Raw genomic sequence first — 19,190 nt, 5'->3', positions numbered from 1 at the left:
CAGACAAATCCGAATACTCGTAAAGTCTCGTTTTGGTATCTATTTGACTTTGTAATATTGCAATTATACCCAAATATTTACTTAACAAAGGTTAAGTAAAAACTAATAAATAGGATACCGAGACACGACTTCGAGTAAACTTACTTTTCGAAAATCATTAATTTAATTCCTTATGTGTTTACATTTTAGCCTTCAAACTTAAATTATTTATGTTACATGTCAAGTTATTTTACTTTAAAGCTTCCAAATCCATCTACTAACTCAAGACCCTTTTTAATCGAGGTCTTGCTCGTTGAACCAACCATTCCCCCGTTTTATCGCAAACTATCCTTCAAGTTACTTATTTCACGTGAGTACATTTCATCCCCCGTTTTCACTTTTATACTTTGGGGTAACATACATACTTATCCAAAACAAGAACGATTTATAATACTCTATATTAAAACCACAAACTTTAGGGTGTATGGTACTTAGAATACTTGCTCTATTGTGTGTTATATGTTTCATATGCTTTACGTGCATTAGTGTTTATTTTATGTTGTTGTGGAACGCGATAAGTATGATCACACGCACCCCTAACTACCTAGCCTTGTGCAAGTAGCATAGGGCATCATTATCCGAGTATGTCGGTTGTTACCGATTAGAAATGATCCTCATTTACATATGTTTTATATAACATGATCGATGCTTTTATTTATAGTTTCATATACGTTTGTGGATTTCTCTCATATTATATATACTCAAAACTATGAAATTGTTCACCAACATACGTGTTGACAAATATATTTTATGCATTGTTATAGGTTTGATTATTACTTGACTTGGAGTTTGAAGACGCCATTCTATTTGATAACGCTAGGTTATTAGAAGAATGAACAATATTTATTTCTTGTATTTGGTATTTATTTGTTTGAACGAGATGTGCTACTTTTGTGATTGAATGAAATTAATGAGTTGATTAAATTTTGTCACTTTAATAGTGTCTTGTGTTCATGGGAAATCCGTTGCACCCCGGCATGTTCTGCCGCCTTTGGTCGGGGTGAGACAGATTGGTATCAGAGCCAAGATTATAGGATAGACGGTTAGACGTAACGGCCTAGTATAGTTTTGCTTTACGGTCCTTATACGTGTTGCTTATACGTGCTACCCTACGTGATTGTTCATTACACTCATATATTTATTTGCTTATTTATTTCATTTAATCTCCAAAAAAAATATACACATGCACACACTCTCATAGTATTTCAAGGTATCCTTACCTTAAACGCATAAACATTAATTTTTATATTGTGTTTTATGGATCACAAACTTAATTTGGATCCCGTTATTTAAGATCCCTTAAAGTTTGCATTTATATCGGGTTTGTACTCATCATAGAGGGCGAAACACTATGAAACGATCGTATGACAAAAAATTCCATGAATCGAAGGTGATTTACTTACCTGGGATGGTTGAATTGTAGTGTTCGTCTTCTAGGCCAACGAACCGTGTTATACATGTCAATACTTTAAGTTGTCGAATGCAAGCGTTCCGGTTGCCTCCTTATATTTTGGTGTTGGAAACATAAAAGCCATGATGATACATGGACAAGTGTTTTTAATATCTCGTTGTACCTCCGTTTTTATTATATGTTATTATCGAGATTTGAGTCAACAACATGAAAGACGCGGTGATACGTGCACATGTTCGACTTCATCTATTATTTGATACAAGTTTTATTGGTCGGGATGTCAAGTCATGGTGGTTCATGTACGACTTTCCCGGCTATATATAAATTTCAATATCTTAAAACCTTCAAATTTTCGAATGTCAAAAGTTTGAAACTTATATATATACATACATTTTATATTTTGATTCAAGTATAAAATAGTCTTTTTTACTAATATTCTCATCCTCATAACTCTAGGACTCACAATCATAAAAACCCCATGTTCAAATCACTTCCCTTATACTTATATCAATTACCCCAAACTTATATCATTTCTCTTTTATTATTTTAGAATGCCTCCAATTCGTCGCCAAACTCGCAAGTCGAGCTCTAGTCGTCGGATGGCCGCTATGATTGCTAAAGAAATTGCCGCTGTGATTCCCAGACTTATAACTCAAATTCAAGCCACCCAGCCCATCGTTACTCAAACTACACCTAACCCCGCACCTTTTGCCTTGAAAAATTTCACTGGTGTCAACCCATCTAAGTTTCATGGGAAGAACTGTGCCACTACCTTGTTGCAATGGTTTGAAAAAATGGAAAGCGTCTTTACTCTTTGTGAATGCCCCGAACCCAAGAAAACCACATACGCCTCAAGCATGTTCAAGGGAACCGCCCGCACTTGGTGGAATGGCGTAATGTTCGCCAATGGGGCGGAAATATCTATGGCCTACTCATGGACCAAGCTCAAGGAAGTCATGACGAATAAATTTTGCCCAAAACATGAAATCCAAAAACTCGAATCCGAATTTTGGGAACTAAAGCAAGAGAGTGGTGACAACGCCGCCTACTCCGACCGCTTTCATGAGCTTAGTCTCTTGGTTCCTCACTTGGTCACTCCACTCGAACGGGCGATTGACAATTATGTCGATGGTTTTCCTATGCAAATCCGAGACTCGGTGATGATTAGTAAACCGCAAACACTCCATGATGCAATTACCTTATCCGGTGCTCTTTCCTAAAACCATGTCAAAGCCGGTACCCTCACCATCAAAAGCTCCAAGAAACCCAATGATAAGAGTACACCCGAACCATCAACCCTCACCAAAGTTGGCCCGTGACCACAATCCATAAACTACTATAACTCATCCCACCACACCAAAAAGAAAAGCAAACCCAACTATCGAAACTTTGCCGTCACCCACCCATCACAACCTCAAACACAATCCCAAGCACCCCAAAACCGAAACCGTATTCTGGCTCTCACCCTTTCTGTAACAATTGCCAACACCATCATCCTTCTTACTCTGCTTTCCGTCAACGCACTAAGTGTAACCGCTATGTTCACACTTGCAACGTGTGTCGAGGAGCCTCTCGTGGACAACCCGCTCCACCAAGATTTTCTCCAACTAACCAAAATCAACCCGCACCGTTTGCTCAAAACCCTCCTCCCCAACCTAGGTCTTGTTTCAATTGTGGAGACCCGAATCATTTCCCAATGCTTGTCCTCGACTTGCCTTTGTTAACCAAGCCCAAGTCATGCTCACACCGTACTACCAAACCCAAGCCTACCAAGTTCAACCCTATCAACCTCAAATCCCGCAACTTTTGGCTCCTCCGGCTCAACCGATCCAAGCCATGCAAGCCCTTCCTCCTCCGCCACACCCGCAAGCAATGCAAGCTCTCCCTCCTCCTCCAGCTCAACTAGTCAACCACGGCAACCAAGGGCGTGCCTTTATGATGAATGCCAACCAACTCAAGTTGCCAATGATGTGGTGAACGGTACATTTTTAGTAAATAAGCATTTAGCTTCAATTTTATTTGATACCGGAGTTGATAGGAGTTTTGTTTCTTTTAAATTTGAATCTATTCTTGTCGTACCTCACACTAAACTTTCTCGCCCTTTTTCTGTCTAAGTCGCCAATGGTAGCTCCATCACCATCGATTCGGTCATTCGAAATTGTATTCTTACCATTTGCAAGCGCGAATTCTCCATCGATCTCATCCCAATGCAAATGGGAAGCTTCGACATCATAGTAGGCATGGATTGGTTAGCTTTGCACCGTGCCGAAGTTTTTGGTTATGACAAATTCATTCGTATTCCATTCGTCAATGGCAAAACCCTCAAAGTCTTTGGCAAAACGATTCCCAAGAAACTCAACCTCATGTCTTGCTCTGATCTTGTAAGTACTTGCGCCAAAAGTACGTTCCATTCCTAGCCCAAGCGGCGGTGAAAGATCCCAAAGAAAAGAAAATTCTAGACATTCCCGTTGTTTGTGAATTTCCTAGCGTTTTTCCCGAAGACGTCTCTTGTCTCCCACCCATTCGTACTGTTGAATTTTGAATCGAGCTTGTGCCCGGCGCGACTCCCATAGCCAAGGCTCCTTACCGTTTATCTCCTTCGTAATTGCAAGAGTTATCGAACCAACTTCAAGAACTCTCCAATAAGGGCTTTATCCGTCCAAGCTCTTCCCCTTGGGGCGCTCCTGTTCTCTTCGTGAAAAAGAAAGATGGCTCGATTCGTATTTGTATTGATTACCGTGAACTCAATAAACTCACCATCAAGAATCGTTACCCTTTGCCCCGAATCAACGACCTCTTCGATCAACTCCAATGAGCGACTTGCTTTTCCAAAATCGATCTTCGATCGGGTTATCATCAATTGTGTGTTCATGAAGACGACATTCCTAAAACCTCTTTTCGTACTCAGTATGGATATTACGAGTTCTTGGTTATGCCTTTTGGATTAACCAATGCACCTGCGGTATTTATAGACCTTATGAACCGTGTTTGCAAACAATTATTGGACAAATTCGTAATTTTCTTTATCAATGGCATCCTTATCTTCCCCAAGACCCAAGCTGAACATGAACATCATTTACGTTCCATTCTCGATAACCTAAGAAAAGAACAACTTTATGCCAAGTTCTCAAAATATGAATTTTGGTTATAAGAAGTGCAATTTTTGGGCCACGTCGTCAACGATAAAGGTATTCACGTTGATCGCGCCAAAATCGATGCCGTGAAAGATTGGAAAACTCCATCCACACCCACGGAAATCCGATCTTTCCTTGGTTTGGCTGGTGAACACGTATAACTCAATAAAATATTTCCAATGACGAATACAATACAAACATAGTTTTGACTGATTAAAAAAGGTTAACGTATTCACCTGTTCTGTTGGTGGTGACAACCTTGACTGATTGATTATGAATGATATTTAACCTATACATAAATAGGTTTGTATGAATGTTTTGAATGGTGTTTCTTGATTAAGCTATGAGTGCTAAGCTTAACCTTGAAATCGTTTATCTTTGATTGTGAATGAAAACACTTAGTTTTATGTGACGTTTTATATAGCATGCTTTGGCTTAATAGGTTCTAACACGTTGGTAAGTTTCTCCAGGTAAGTAAACGGGTCCCTCGGTTAATTGGGATTTATACGAATTACTTTTCCATAGGTAAGAAACTTACTACTAGTGATATCCCTCTTACAGTTACTACATGCCCGTAAAAATGTATCTTTTGTTTAACATTACTTCATCTTGAAGTAACGTTATGAAAACTTGATTGTGAATGTTTGTAAAATACGATCAAGGTTAAAGGCCATAGCCTCGATTGATAGTCTAAGCTATAATTCAAGTAACTTAAACATAACCCCTACCTTAATGCGAGTACTTAGATTGATAATAAGAAAAAGGTAGGATCTTGACTTACTCAATTGTATGATTGCTAGCTCGCTTATAACTCGTTCCTTGCACGAACTACGAGAAAACGGAGCGTATGCTTGACACGGCAATGGGGCACTCCTTTTGAGGTTGAGTGTGTGTAAATGGAGGTGTTTTTTGGGATAAAATGGTTCAATCCCGTAACCCTCTATTTATAGGCAGATTCTGGACCCTGTCGCGGTACGCGATGGGTTCCTCAACCCCGTCCCGTACCGCGGCGCCGCAATTTAGCGCCGCCTTATCTGGTGGTGACACGTGGCCTGTCATATTGTGCCACGTGTTGACACGTTGTTGGACACGTGTCCAGCTGACTCAGCAGGGTGATCGCGATACGCGATGACCTTACTTGTTGAGCCGTAGCGTATCGCTACATCGCTCATTTATGGGTTTGTGTGCAAGACCATCGCGCTACGGGATCGGCTAAACTTTACCCCGTCGCGTATTGCGATGGGAGAAGATTTTCAGAATTTACAATTTTGGTCCCTATACTTATAAAAGTTAGTATTTTTAGGCTAAAACTTATAGGGTTTGAGACGTGGTGTTACACTTGGTGCCGTTGTTTTCGCTCTCAAAATCTGGAGACATTATCTTTATAGCACAAAATGTGCTGTATTCACCGATCATATAATTCTTCAACACATCTTTGACCAAAAAGATCTCAACATGAGACAACGTCGATGGGCCGAATTACTTAGTGATTACGATTGCGAAATTCGCTACCATCCCGGTAAAGCGAATGTCGTGCCTGCCCCTAGTCGTAAAGTTAATGTCAAATCCGTTCTGCTTCATAGCATCATCATCCAAACTGATCTCCAAGACCGCATCTATCGAGCCCAATGCACCTCCATTGATGAAGGCAATATGTATTATGAAATGTCATGTGGAGCCGAACTTCAACTCGAAACCAAACCCGATGGCTTGCTTTATTTTCTCAATCATTTGTGGGCTCCCGATCGTGATGAACTTCGTACTTTCATTCTCGATGAAGCTCATATGTCACGATATTCCGTGCATCTCAGTGTTGATAAGATGTACTTCTATCTTCGATCTATTTATTGGTGGCCGGGTATAAAAAAGGACATAGCAATTTATGTCTCAAAATGCCTTACTTGCTCAAAGGTTAAAGCTGAACATCAAAAACCTTTTAGTTTACTTGAGCAACCTCTTATTCCCGTTTGGAAATGGGAAGACATTGCTATAGACTTTATCACCAAATTACCCCCCACTCAAAAGCAAAATGATAGTATTTGGGTGATTATTGATCGATTAACCAAATCTATGTTCGTGAAATTGTATGCCGACATGGTATTCCGTTGACCATTATATCTGATGGTGATGCTCGTTTCACCTCCCGTTTTTGGAAATCTCTACAAGAAGCCTTGGGTACTCGTCTCGATCTTAGCACCGCTTATCACCCTCAAACTGATGGCCAATCCGAGCGTACAATCCAAACTCTTAAGGATATGCTTCGATCTTGTGTTCTTGACTTTGGTGGAAATTGGGATTCTCATCTCTCGCTATCGAATTCTCTTACAACAATAGTTATCATTCTAGCAATTATGTGGCTCCTTTCCAAGCTCTTTATGGTCGTAAGTGTCATTCACCGATTGGGAATGAGATTGTTGAAGCTCAAATCACCGGTCCCGAGATGGTCCAAGACACTACCGATCGTATCGATCAAATCCGCAAAAATCTCCTCGCTGCTAGAAGTCGCCAAAAGAGTTATGCCGACAAACGGCGAAAGCCTCTCGAATTCAATGTTGGCGACATTGTCCTTCTCAAAGTATCCCCTTGAAAAGGGGTAGTTGTTTTTGGAAAGAAAGGAAAACTAGCCCCTCGTTTCGTAGACCCACTCAAAATCCTCGAAAGAATTGGAAAAGTGACTTATAAGCTTGATTTACCGCAAGAACTTACCGGTGTTCATCCAACCTTTCATGTCTCAAACCTTAAAAAGTGCTTAGCCGAAGGTAATCTTCAAATACCTCTCGACGAAGTACATATCGATGAAACCTTACAAATGATTGAAAAACCCATTGAAATCGTGGACCGCAATGAGAAACGAACCAAACGTAGCCGCATCCGTTAGTTAATCTCTGTTGGGAATCACGGCGTGGCGCTGAATTTACTTGGGAACGAAAAGACGAGAAGAAGGAAAAGTGCCCGCATTTGTTTATTACGGATTCATCTTAATTTCGGGACGAAATTTCCTAAAGTAGGGAAGACTGTAACATTTGTCATTTTTCGGTTTAACTTGCATTTGTATTTGTATCAAAAACCCAACCCGTTTTGATCTTTTGGATTCATCGTTATTAATAAAATTTTGGATTTTATGTTTCACAAATGCGGGGTCAAGAAAACATCATTTTCGGTACGTTAAAACGCCTCTTTATGATGAAAAAAGACTTAAAGAACTAATTGTGTCAAACACCTCTTGTTAGTTTGACCATTTTTAACTAATGAAATGCAAGTTACCTCTTATGTGTAAACCATACTTTTCTCACTATAAAAACAAGCCTCATGCATCCATTTTGGTTGTTCATTCTTCTCCAAATTCTCTCAATCTAAGATCCAAGTATTCTTTCTTCAAGTTCCTAATAGTTTGACTTATCAAGGTCAAGCTAATACTAATCTTTATTTCTAACTAATTCTTGTTACTTAAAGCTTGAGGTTGCAACATATATATAATATACACCCCTTGTTTCCTTCGGCTTTCACTTCTCCGGTCACGGTCGGTTGAAGTGTTGTGTTACAAGGCAAGGCTACATGGAGGACTATTATAGTTATTGATATATAATTAACTTATGATTTAGTTTATGCTCATCAATATTGTTTAGTCCTTACTTTTAGTTTCTAAATCATTTTTAATAGTTAAATGGTATTGGGTATGTGGCCACCATTTTCGGTTTCATCCCAAATCAAGAGCCGAAACCAAAACTGAACTTTTGTTTAAATACTTTATTGTTAACATATTGTATGAAAGATTTGAGTATTATTATTTTTAAGTTTATTTTAACGAGTTCTATGGTATTGGATATGTAGCCACCATTTTCGGTTTTATTCCAAATCAAGGACCGAACCAAAACTGAACTCTTGTTTAAATGCTTTATATTTAAAATGATTTATTAATATGTTACAAGCAAGATTTATGTATTACAATTTCTAAGTTCATTTTAATAAGTTCTATGGTATTGGTTATGTGACAACCATCCTCGGTTTTATTCCGAGTCAAGGACCGAACCAAGACCGAACTAAACCGAGTTCACATGCTTAAGACACACTAGTGTGTTTTGAGCCACCGAATCTCATATTTTCTCTAAGACTAATTTTAAATTGTTTTCTCAAAACACTTGGTATGTTGGATCTAACTTGATCTTATAATAAGTTTGGACCGACAAAACCAAACACTCGCTTAACGGAGGTCGAGGTTCTTCTTCATAGAACTACACACTTGGTTAAGTTTCTTTAGATTTCATTGAGTTATCTCATAACATTTTGGAACCTCGGCTTCGAGCATGACCAATTACCAAGACTCGAATCGACAAATTCGAACACTCGTAAAGTCTCGTTTTGGTATCTATTTAACTTTGTAATATTGCAATTATACCCAAATATTTACTTAACAAATTTTAAGTAAAAACTAATAAATAGGATACCGAGACCCGACTTTGAGTAAACTTACTTTTCAAAAGTCATTACTTTAATTCCTTATGTGTTTACATTTTAGCCTTCAAACTTAAATTATTTATGTTACATGTCAAGTTATTTTACTTTAAAGCTTCCAAAACCATCTACTAACGCAAGACCCTTTTTAATCTAGGTCTTGCCCGTTGAACCTACCATTCCTCTGTTTTATCGCAAACTATCCTTCAAGTTACTTATTTCACGTGAGTACATTTCATCCCCCGTTTTCACTTTTATAATATGGGGTAACATGCATACTTATCCAAAACACAAAAACGATTTATAATACTCTATCTTCAAACCACAACCTTTAGGGTGTATGATACTTAGAATACTTGCTCTATTGTGTGTGTTTCATATGCTTTACGTGCACGAGTGTTTATTTTATGTTGTTGTGGAACGCAATAAGTATGATCACACGCACCCCTAACTACTTAGCCTTGTGCAAGTAGCATAGGGCATCATTATTCGAGTATGTCGGTTGTTACCGATTAGAAAGGATCCTCATTTACATATGTTTTATATACTACGATCGATGCTTTTATTTATACGTCTGTGGGATTTCGCTCATATTACATATACTCAAAACTATGAAATTGCTCACCAACATACGTGTTGACAAATATTATTTTATGCATTGTTACAGGTTTGATTATTACTTGACTTGGAGTTTGAAGACATCATTCTATTTGATACCGCTAGATTATTAGAAGAATGAAGAATATTTATTCTTGTATTTGATATTTATTTGTATGAACGAGATGTGCTACTTTTGTGATTGAATGAAATTAATGAGTTGATTAAATATTGTCATTTTAATAGTGTCTTGTGTTCATGAGCAATTCGTTGCACCCCGGCATGTTCCACTGCATTTCGTTGGGGTGTGACAGCTACATACAAAGGTGTTATACAATTCATATTCTTCTTTACTTATGATGTTTTTATATTGAATTGAATACGCCTCTTCGTTGTGTGTGTATATTCATTTTAATATGTGATGAGCACACACAGGGTTGGGTTTGTCTAAGAACAATTTTCAGTGCGATGTGAGAATGTGAACACACTATAGATGTGCGTGAACATTGGTGTTCGTAATTAAGGTGTGTGAATATTCATTATATACGCCAAACCTTTGACGACACCCGATACTAGAGAGAGAAAGAGAGAGAGAGAGTTAGGTTTATTCGATAAGAAATTCTTAGTACGTGAAGAGATCCTCAATGCGATATATGTAATTAAATAGAGTACATAAGGTATGAATTAATTAACATTGTAGTATTTTAATTTATTTTTCCCCATTTTTTGGTATCTTTATTTATAATTTTAGTTTTATTTTAGCTTAAAACATAAAAATATATATGAGTGTATTGTTTCTTCTACGTTTTATTACGATGTTCTTGTTTTTGATTTTATTATATATTCCGAAGGCATTTATTAATTGAGTCTCTTTCTTACCCCTTTCTCTATATCTGGCACGGAGTTAGTTGGGGTTTCTTCCTCGAGTCTTATCATGGATTCATGTTCACACAATAAACAAAAGAGCTTTACAAGCATCATTGCCCTTCTTCACTTACAGGATATTGCTAGATTTGGCATTCGCCATTGTCCAAGATTCTCCAAATGTTTAATAGATTCTAACACAAAGTTAGTCTCCTCGATGTTAGTGGGGAATATTGGACAAGTAGGTGAATGTCTGATCTAACAATGTCACATGAGTGAAGAAGGGCAGTAAAGATTGTAAAACTCTTTTATTGAGTGTGATATGATAAGGCATTTATAAGACTCGAGGAAGAAGTCCAAGCTGACTCCATGCAAGGGAGGGATAGAGAAGGAGAGACTCAATTCACAAACACATAAGGGTGCTTATGAATTTTTAAAAAAGTTGTAGGGCGTATTAGGGTAGTGGTAATCAGGTAAGGTTTCCTAAGATTCATCGCCCTATGCTATTAGGCCACCCGTAGTGGACGTGGTCTTTGGGCGAAATCCGGTGACGTTGGGCGAGAACACCCCCACACCCCCACCCCCGACGAATTGTGGGGCGATAGGTGAGGGGGCGCAAGGTATATATCGCCTGCTTCCATTTTGATTTTATTATTATTATAATGGATTGTGTTTGGTATATATATATATGTATATATTGGCTACAACACCATTACACCCTAAAAGCAAAAACCAATCCTTTGCTGACTAGGTGTCACATGGCGCAAAACGCTCATTTTGTAGCCCCTCCACTACACATAGCCTTAGGGTAGTGATTATGGTAGTGATTTTTATGTTGTAGTCACCTATTACCGAAGATGAGAGATAATATGGAAGTGGATCATCAATCTTTACCTATCCAATCATTTATCATCTTTATAATTAATTATTTTTAGAAAAAAGAGAAAGAAAAATGGTTTTGGGTATTTAAGAGAAGTGTTGTTGATGATTAAAGGATTTTAAGAGCATTCCCAACCCATCCTTTAAAATCATGTGAGGGGAGTTTGCAAATTATAGGGTGGGGTTGTGAGTGTAAATTATAGGGTGAAGAAAGAAAATTTAGTGATTTTTGTAAACTTGGGAAACTTTGGTTGCCCCGGCCTATTTATTTTTTAATATTTGTTGAATTGGTTGTGAGTGGATGAGAGAGAAAACTGTAATGATAAAAATATAAAAGAATATTATTTAATTAAACAGAATAGAGAAATATAGTTTTTTAGTGTAGTTATAGAGATAAAGATAGAGAATTGGTTGGGAATGCTCTAAGATTGTTAATTGTATCTAACATTGTAGTGCAAGATTGGTGAAACTCGGGATATTGTGCATGAGCACCCCTCCCACCCTAATAAAATATAGGAAAAACAATACATAGTTTATAGAATAAGATCTAACAATGTTTTCAGACCCGACCCGGATGTTGACCCGAAAGCCTTACCAGATAACAAGTCGGACCGAATATTAACCCGGATGAAATCGTAAATAATATATATATATATATATGTATATATATATGTATATGTATATATATATATATATATATGTATATATATATATATATATATATATGTATATAATTTATATACAACGTTTCCATCTTTAATATAAAAATTTTCATAATGAATAAGCCCACTTCAAGCCAACAACTAATAAACTAACAACCAGCCCAAATTAATTACCTCATGGGCTTCTGGCTTGTGTTATGTATCTAGGGTTTGTTTAATTGACAAAAGAGGAACGATGGAAGAGGAGGATATGACCGTTTAAAGGTCATCTTCTCCGTAAACTCTAAATTCCCAACCCTTTTTTTCAAAAAGTTTATAAGTTAGTGAAAATAAGCAATCCTAAACACCCCTTGATTTAAGATTAAATTTGAGTGTAATCATTTTCCATAAACAATAGAACAATCAATTTAACTACATAACACATTCGATTAGAAGCTAGTGTAGCAGACTCGTGAATAAGCAGATGAAGAGCTAAGAAGGTCAAAGGTTATGAGAAGATAAGCAATTTAGAGTTACAGTTCAGATATATTTTGGTTGTTTTATTTAAAAACTGAAAAATAAAAACAAAATAGTGCTTTTGCCATTCACTCGGCGAGTCACCGGGTCAGTCGACCGTTAACTAGAAAAACCGTCCGTGTTCTCAGAAAATGTGCTACTAGGGTAAACCGGACCGGTATGCTAAGCTGGTCCTGGTCCGACCGGCTGGTCCAGTCCAGGTTTCAAAACACAACATAAGACTAATAGTTATAAAGAAAAATTTTAAAAATACGACAACTTAAATTCCGATATTACTCTTAGCTAAACATTTTTTACCTTATCTATCTCTTCTAATAAAAGACTACCTACTTTTGCCACTTGTCAATCTCATAGCCCTCCTCACCTTTTTTCATTTATTTCAATATATAACCCTTATCTTTTAAGCTATTTCAATATATGAGATTCAAGTTTGTTTTTATTACATGTAAATCTTAATCGATTCATTCATTAACATTAATTGTGAAAATAAGAAAATAAAGAAATATTAAAATTGATGTTGCAGGTTTGTTAGAATAAAATTTTAAAATCACAAGTAAAATTAAAGCAAATAAAAGGTGCATCATTATCGAATAATTTGGATTTGTATGATAAACTACAAATTGTCTTTTTAGACTCGGATTCGAGCAACAATGTGTAATATGAACTCAGGACAATGCGTATTTTCTTTATTTTCCCCAAACGTTTTATATAAATATTACAAACATGGAGAATACTTATTATATATATCTTGGTGTTTAGCATTAAATTATTGAAGAATATGATAATTATAATCTATATGTATACCGATTTACTATATGGTATGTCATTTATTTATATGATTTTTTTGCTTAGTATAAAGTGTTTTAGCAATAAGAAAAACAATATTTAGTTTTCAATATTTTCTTCTATAACTCATACCAAAATGCTTAAGAAACATATATATTCACATTAATATAAAAAAATAGTTAATCCGGTTAAAAGTCATTTACCATGCTTCCAACAAATCCGAAACCTTTGTTTTTTTCTATATGTTGTTAAAATATAGATATCGATTAATTAAATATTCCAACAACTCCCATAATGTTAACTAATAACACGTGATTAGTATTTAAAATTTAAACATTTCTTATTCAATACTTTCAACTATTATAAATAAGAATTACTACATTCACTTTATGTACTTTAAATATTCTAATATCCTGCTAACTCAGAATAATCACTTTTATTTGAACATGACTTTAAGGTTAGTATTTTTTTGTCAGTTTTCACTTACATGAAATGAAAAAAAATCATTTTGTTATATTTTAATTTCTGGTTTTATATGTTGCTTGATTATACAATTGTTAATTGTAAAATATAAATCAAATAAAAATTTGTCATACACAGAATATTAATGACACCAAATTTATCATGATAAATCAATTTCAAATTATAAAGTTTATAACGATGACTATATAATCAAAGTTCAGGTAATCTGGTTTTTTTGGATAATCATGTTTTTGGAATAAATATGAGTAGATGATCTCAAATGATATTATAATAATTGATTAAAATGTATGATATTTTATGTGTATGAATATTTTTTTTATAGTTTCATGGATATTTTATCATTTATCTAGGGTTGGCATGCACTTGAAGAATCTTATTTGTCACACTCACAACTATACGTGCCTATATCAAGAGTTATAAGCATACCTATATGTTCTCTTATCAAGAGTTATAAGTAGACATGGACTAAAGATTTTGATATGTAATAAACAATGTGTACCAATCAATACAATCACAAATGTAGTGTACAATGGAGGTTTTACTTATTTGTAACATATTTGTGTAATCTTAGTTATGTAATTTTTGTAATTTTAATGTAAATTGTAACCATATAAAATATATGATCATTTTGTTAACTATATTTCACTTAATAGTTACAGTATAAAACTTTTAACAATTACCCGTGTAATAAACGGGTCTCAAACTAGTATACTATATTTTAATTACATATATGAAATTGAGATTTCTTCTTGTACTAAACAAAATCTTTTTACACAAAAACATAAGAATCACACGAGTTTAGTTAAATCACCCTCTAGAAAAATAACAAAAGCATTTTTTTTGTCTAATAAAATTAAAAAGCTAAGTTTAACACAAAAAATAACAGCAGCAACACGAACTCATCACTCAAGCTGTGATCACATGTGAATAAAAGCCAATCATAATAATAATCCCTATCACATTTCTCGTTAAAAAATTAGCCAATCTTGCCTATATGTTTTCTGGTGACGAATTGATGAAATCCAAACAGCGTTTTCCTCTTTGGTTATGTCTCGATCAACGTGCGCAGCAACAATACAGCCAAGCGGCGAGGCTGTTGCTTTTACGTGTTGATCTCCTACAGCGAGCTGGTGGTGGAGTGGTAAAGGAGAGACTTGGTATTTCATGTGACCCAGGCCCGATTCCTACCCCCATTATTTAGTTTCTATATCGGGTGATGATGGAAGACTAGTTGAGTAGGCAGTAGATCTCTGAACTGAATGAGTTTTATCTAAACGTACTGTCGTGCCTTTAGACGAGTGTCCATAGGCTTGGCTTTAGGTGAGGGGTTTTCCCACATTGAAAGACGAGTTCCGATATGATGAATCTAGCCATTAGTCCACTTGACGTTTCGCCGGCCGTTAAAAAAAATCAAAACCAAAGCCAAATTGTGTGCCGTTTATTTTTCAGGTCCTTTGGGCCTTTTCTTTTCTTATGTGGGCTCGTCTAATGGTTGCACGAATAATCTAATGTTTTTTTTTGTTGACAGCCCCCCATATTTAGCTATATACTATTTCCAAAAATAGTATTACTATTTCATATCCCTATGCTATCTATGACTCTTGATGAACCAGTAGCACGAGTAATCAACACCTGTCAACCTCTTCTCTCTTCCGCCGACTCGACCTCCTTCACAGTTCACACTAATACAAAAAACACCATGCAATTGAACCCTGAAACACTTAACTTCCTTTTCCTTTCTTCTTCATCATTCTCTCTTATTAGTTTATTTCCTTGATAAAAATGGGCAAATCTGGAGTTGCAGCTGGAGATTTGTTAGTGCTTTTGGCTCAAAACTTTGATGTGCTTGCTGGGTATTCACTATTACTAACTTTATGGTTATATATATTGAAAGCTGATGTATATTTGTTCACGTATATGCTACTGAAATTTGCAGGCCTGTAATTAGTTTGGCCTACCCTCTGTAAGTTCACTTGTTCTACTATATATACTTTCCTTTTAATCATCTTCTTATAGATTAATACTTTTTTTTTCAAATCTTTTAATTAAAACTCAACAGACAACCGGTGTAACGATTGGCAAAAGGCAATAATAAACCGGTTTCCACCGATTTGGTTTACAGTTTTGACGGGATGTTTTGTGTTTTTTCATTAGATACGCGTTGATCCGAGCCATCGAAACCAAAATGTTTCCGATGATCAACAGTGGCTTACGTATTGGGTCTTGTATTCTATGATTACCCTTTTTGAACTCACCTTTGCCACCCTCATTGAATGGTAACGTTGTGTTTGTTCATTCTTTCATTTAATTAATTAATGTTTGTGGAACCTTAGATTAGTAGGTGGTTTAGGATTTCGATAAGTACCTAAAACACGTATTGTTTGAAGTTCATGTTAATTTTAGACAGTTATTTGGTCGTAAGCGTTTGACCACAGGGAACGCATGTCGGTTGTCACAATTTTTTGGGACTTAGTGTGTGACAATTAAGCTAACTTGGCTATAGAGTTTTTTCATCAAACTTAAAGTGTTGCTTAGCTTTCTTTCATTGAACCATATGGAATACGCTTGCTATTGATCAAACGTTTTGAGTTCGCTTAGATGGGTAGCGGACTGTCTAGATAGTGTACATACCCTATGGTCCCTATAGCATCTGCTAATCTAAAAAAATCCTCCATTTGGGAGTAGATATATAGTTTGATTTTCAGTTTTAATCTATGTTCGACTGTTGACTTTACGTTTTTGCAGGATCCCATTCTGGTCATATGCAAAGCTTATTATAACATGCTGGTTGGTTATACCGCAGTTTAGTGGTGCTGCATACGTATATCAGCATTACATCCGACCTTTCTATGTAGGAGACCGGACTATTAACATGTTCTATGTTCCACCGAGTAAAAAAGATATGTTCACTGACCCCACGGTTCCACCGAGTAAAAAAGTTACGTTCACTAACCCCACGCAAGATGATGTCGTTGTTAGTGCTGATAAATATGTTCGAGAAAACAGACCCTATGCTTTTTCAAGCTACGGCTACATGCCTGAAAGCCAACCTCAAGAGATCTTTCATCATGTATGCATATAGATCTTTTTGAACATATGAAGTTTCTGTTTTTATTAAGATTTGTACGTGTTTTTGTAGGGTTTCCAGTCCGATATTGATGGGGAAGCGAAGTATAGAGGTAACAGTTTCTTCTCTGAAGATGACTATGGGTATTGATGTTGCGACATGCAACTTCTTGGGGTATAAGTTGTAACCATGGAACTGTACGTGCTTTCAGTCTGATAACGAGCATGATCCTTTTTCTTTGTATAATATATTATAGTGTATGTAGATATATAGAAATAAAGAAAACTTGTAATAAAAGTATCATGTGTTATTGTGTTGGAATTATGTTTTAGGTCATAAGGAGAACTTGTCTTAATCTCCTTTCCATCATGGGGATTCAACATTCTTCCATACGTATCTGCTTGATGATTTGTGGGTGCAATAATGCTGATCAGTTTCTTCATGTAAGCAATAGAAAATATGAATAAAAATAAACCTATGAACTTGTTACAGCATGGAGAGTAGTACTGCAGCAGAGTACGATGTAGTCGACATGTTTGTCATCTTGATCGAGTTCTTCTTTAGAATGTATATTTAAGGATAGTGTTATGGTTTTTTAGAGTAACCCGGTTTTAGGAGAGAGGATGCACACAAAATTGTTATGCGTGCGTGATTAGGTTATGATGTTATTATTTTATATATATATATATATATATATATATATATATATATATATATATATATATAAGGGAAAACCCTTTATTAGCTAATTATAGGTAATATATCCATCAACAAATACCAAACTAATATATAATAAGATATAGTTAATATTTTAATCTAATATAATATAAATGATAATGATGGCCATATTAATAAATATATATATATATATATATATATATATATATATATAATATTTATTCTTTACATTCCTCACTTGGCCGAGTAATCATTTATTATGAGTATTAGATAAGTCTGATCAGGAGAAACACTCATTTTAGCTTTAAACTCAAACCGGAGTAGAGATTTATAGTCATTGAATTGAACATCAGCTCAAGACCTCCATTAATCATACTGCTGTTCTTATTTAAAACCTAAGTACTTATGATCAAAATTTTCAAGTAAGCCCTTCAGAACTTTTGATTTGTATATTAATTCGTCTGTATGTCATTATGCATGCATAACATATTAAGAGACGTACAAAATCAAAACTGGTGTGAAAATTTAATAGTTAATCATTTATAGTATGATATGCGGTTGCGCATTGTCATCAATAACCCGTCTTTATTATAAGTGTTTTCATAAAATTTATGGGTGAGACTTTTAGTTATCGGATCCTTAAGCATATCATGAATGTATTTGATATGAAAATTTAGATTTCTCAATTCATTCTTAAACAAATAATTGATTTTAATGCATCACTTCTCGAACTGTTACTGTTTGAGAAAACATGGCTGCTGACTTTATCACAATAAGTCTTCAATATACTCCCTCTGTCCTTTTGAAAGTGTCCACATTTCCTTTTTAGTTTGTCCCATTACATATGTCCACTTTCAAAATTTATTAACTAATTTTTAAGCTTACCCTTACACAAATATAACCATTCAAACTTTCTTAAATTTTGTCTTTTTATATATGTTAAGGGCATTATAGTCATTTGCTAACCAAAAAATGCAATCATTAAAACTTTCTTAAATTTTGTGTTTTTCAAACTATGACACTTGTAGATGGAGTATAATTTATATGGAGTTAATAAACTTACGAGTGCACTGATAAATTTTTAACAACATTTATTGACAATTGCGTTGTGATTGATCAACATATTATGTCATTATAACTTAGATTGTTGTTATCAGTTTATTATAACTCCTCCATGAGATATATTTATCTGCTGACATAAGAATCTATCCCGAAAAATACATTTTCTTATCTATGGATATGACAAAGTTTAGAGTAATCAATAGTCTGGGTTCTCACTTCTTCATTTTTAAATTATAGTCTTTCGTTTTCTTTAAAGATATCTTAGTACTCTTTTAAATGTTTCACATTAATCTAGACATATCTAGCGTGTTGCAATTTGAGTAATATTTAAACGAGTATAGACTTGAACTTATATAAGGCTTTTACTTAATGAAGCATAAGGAAATAATCTATATGTTTCTATTATCCTCTAAAGTAGAGCAGTATTGTTTGTTACATGTGTAAGGAACATCTCTGAAATCTATAATATCAAAGTGTGTGAGCAATGCCTTGAAACATCTTTTAGATATTTCACATTAATCTAGACATATCTAGCGTGTTGCAATTTGAGTAATATTTAA

General features: G+C 35.2%; 1 pseudogene across 1 annotated transcript; it reads left to right on the top strand.

The window, feature by feature from the left end:
* Positions 1–15,503: 15,503 nt before the first annotated feature.
* LOC143561500 (HVA22-like protein a) lies at positions 15,504–17,311 on the top strand (annotated as a pseudogene). The gene is made up of 5 exons (XR_013140317.1): positions 15,504–15,676; positions 15,760–15,786; positions 15,978–16,099; positions 16,569–16,893; positions 16,972–17,311. The product of XR_013140317.1 is annotated as an HVA22-like protein a (transcript).
* The last annotated feature ends 1,879 nt before the right edge of the window (positions 17,312–19,190 follow it).

Source organism: Bidens hawaiensis, unplaced genomic scaffold, assembly GCF_021521415.1.
Source record: "Bidens hawaiensis isolate Kalapana, Puna unplaced genomic scaffold, B.hawaiensis_p1.1 tig00020693_1, whole genome shotgun sequence".
In the NCBI taxonomy this organism is placed as follows: Eukaryota; Viridiplantae; Streptophyta; class Magnoliopsida; order Asterales; family Asteraceae; genus Bidens; species Bidens hawaiensis.
This window is presented reverse-complemented; position numbering and strand designations above follow the sequence as displayed.